Raw genomic sequence first — 3477 nt, forward strand, 5'->3', positions numbered from 1 at the left:
TCTAACTGACTTTTCTGTTTCACAGTTTTGTGGCTTTGTTTTCATACCCCTTGTATGGCTTCTCGCCCTAAAAGCTCCTTGACTTTCATTCAAATTTGAATGTTTATATCAATGTTCATCTTCCCATTGCAACCTTTTCTGTCTCTTTCACCTGTCAGATTAGCCACTGCTGTCTGTGAGCGCCTAGCAATTCTGTCTATACTTAGCCCAATCATTTCTGTAGTGCCCAGCAGAGAACATCACCCGCAGTTCTCTCTATCTGCTTACTAAGGGAAGTGACAATCCACAGGTGGCTGGGCTTAGCTGGCTCACTTCACTCTGTCACTAAAGCTACAACTTGGTTATACATTTCCGATTTCACTGCCATAACCCTCAAGTCAATGCAGTGGAGAGGCCAAGAAGCCTGGAATTTCAAAAATCACGATGGGTGATCTCAGAGTGTGTCACGGATAATCTTCACATGAATAATTGAAAGTTGACTGTGGCATCATCAATTAGTCATGGAGGTCAGTCTTGTTTCATTAGACTGTAACTTCCTGCAGGTACAGCTTTTGTTCATCTATGTCTGAATTAATTTTTTTTAAAGTACGTTGTCAAAAATAGTATGGGTGCTCAGAATGCTGAGAATCAATTCATCAAGTATATCAGGTTCCCGAGTGACCAAAGGCGAAGCTGGTGTTCAGGAAACCCATTTGCTCTCATTAATAAAACAATCTTATCCATATTAAAGTAACAGTAGATGGAAGATAGGAAAGGATCTATTAGTGTGGTCCGGCTGTGGCCCTCTAAGATCGTTCCTTCCTTCACAGAGCTCATGAATAATAAAATAAATCGGTGTGACACCGGGGAATAAGCTGTAAAGTGTCACAAAATGCCAGGAACAAAATCCACCCAAAGTGCTCTTTTTCTTCCCGAGGACAAGCCTAAAAGAACTTTTCTGATTACCCGACAGTCCATTTAATCCCCAGGAAACATTCCTTTGTTAGAGTTTCAAGGAGAATTACTTGAAATAATCCTTTGTACAATGTGCCTGGTTCTATTTTAGTTTTTAAATCGTGTCCCCTTTCTTTTTGAATTTGTTAAAAAAATAAAAAAAGACGACATCTAATCAATGGCCGAGAAGAGGTGGTATGGCCCAGCCTGAGTTTCTTTCTCTCCAGGATGAAGTTACCTTTTGTGCAGGGACTCTTAAAAGACTTGAAAGATTCCAGGAGCCGAGAAAGAATAATAAAAAGCCCCGAATGTTATAATTAAACTGTATAGACTTAACCATCTCTCTTGAGTATTATTCAAGAGAAGCAAGTTTTTTTTTTTTGACCAATTTTGTGTGTGATGCTCACAGTGACCTAGATTTTAGGAGCAATGGACATTTCTTAGACAAATACTTGCAGGAATTCCCAGCCTCTGGTCAAGAGGAGGCATGGCCCTCCTAGTATCAGGCCTTGTTAGATACTTATCAACAGGACAGTGGCAATGAATGTTTAAGGAAAGAGTTTTGTGTCCTGGGAGCCCTTTGAATATGCCCTTGCCATGGCTGTAAATGTATCAAACACAAAATGAAAACAGAGCAAGGGCATTTAAACTCAGGAAATAAGGTGACAATTAGGTTTACACGTGGACTCTTTCAAGTGCAGTTAAAAGCTCTTGGGTGAGTGTGCTGGAGGCCACCCACCCCTGCCTGCTTCCAGAGTGTGGCTCATAGACATTTATTCAACTTGAGCTCATCAGGCCCAGGAATCCAACTGTACTTTTCTACTTCTTCTAATTGAAATTTTTATGTTTTTCTATCTTCCTCCCACTTTTCCTCTCTTTCTACCTAGAGAAGTAGGTGTGGGGGAGTGGAACTTCGGTGCAGTTCAAACAACTCCACTCATTTTTCTCTACTGAATGGTTCAATCCCAAACCCAAATGCCAAATGAATGAATGAATGATCACCAAGGGTACCACAGTCTGATTCACTGCGTAGATACCTCTTTTCCTTTCAAAAGTAGATGGCTTGACTTTTTCCTCTTCCCAGAAGTTGTTTCTGGTATTTAAACAGCAACATAAGAGACAACCATAGAATCACTTATTTGAATATTGAAAAGGTTCTAATTTTTGAGTGACCAGTAGGAAGGATGATCTGTGAACTATTAAGGTTAGAAACTTGCCCACACTTTCACTTGGTCAGAAGACAGCATTTTTCTTAGAGTTATTTTTTTAAATCCCATTTATAAGTGTGTGGAGGGAGAATGGCGAATTCCACGAGTGCATTTTAAGACAAACGACAAACGTTTAGTTAAAAATAATATCCAATTTGGCTTTAACCAGAGCACGGCAGAAATAACAAAAGGCAGATGATGTGCTCTGAACTAAGAGCTCGTGTGAAGTTGCCAGCACATTATCTTCCTATCTTTAACCATGAGGACTTCCCTCGCAGAAATGGCTCTTGACAAAGTTAAGTGGTCCTATACATTGTTTGGGAAATTGCCCTTATTTTGTGCGCTTCTTGTTCAAGTAATGGAACCCACGAGCAGTAGATAATTGTAGCAACCTCGTCTATCAAATAATATTAGAAGTCAACAGCTATAATCTGAGCCACTTGCTTTCCACAGCTTTTCTCTATATTTTTGGTTCAAATTGTCAGTTGTTACCTGTAAGTGTCCCCATTCCCTGTGGTTGATAGAAGCAGAAAGATTTAAGTAAATCAGGAGGTGAACAGCGTGCCGCAGCTGGCATACCGCAGCAGATGATAACGGCTCCCTGAATAGGGAAAAATCACGGTTCTTTGTGCTGCGTTGTATGCTACTATTACTGGTGCAGTGGCTGAGAGGAAGGGTGGCTTTGGAGAGATAGTCCGGGCAGTTAAAAACTGGGTTTAAGAGGGTCAGAAATAAACCTCTCATAACTGGAGGGTAAACACGTGGCATTTCAGTATTCTGACCCTCTTTCACTCATCTTGCATAGCCCTGAATTAAAAGAGGGGATTCTCTATAAAAGCTTGGTTATTGGCACATTGTTTACTATATACACTATATAATACTACTTTCCTGCTTAGGTTTAACTGTTAACTTGACACAACCTTGAGCCATTTGAGAAGAGGGTGATGCTGTAGGATAATGCTTTTCTATATGCATTGATTGACTAGTAGCCAGGCAGGAAGTATGAGCGGGACAACCAGACTAAGAGAATTCTGGGAAGAGGAAAGGCAGAGATGCAGTCACCAGCCAGATGCAGAATAGGCAAGATGAGAAGGTCTTTCTGAGAAAAATTACCAAGTCACATGACTAAACATAGATAAGAATTATGGGTAAATTTAAGTTGTAAGAGCTAGTTAACAATAAGCCTGAGCTAATAGGCCAAACAGTTTATAATTAATATAAGCCTCTGTGTGTTTCTTTGGAATTGAATGGCTGTGAGACTGGGTGGAACAGAAGCTTCTGTCTACAGAGTGGTAGCTGAGGGATTTCCCAGATCATGTTGGCCAATAGCATATAT

This window comes from Microtus ochrogaster, linkage group LG9 (assembly GCF_000317375.1).
Source record: "Microtus ochrogaster isolate Prairie Vole_2 linkage group LG9, MicOch1.0, whole genome shotgun sequence".
NCBI classification, from domain to species: Eukaryota; Metazoa; Chordata; class Mammalia; order Rodentia; family Cricetidae; genus Microtus; species Microtus ochrogaster.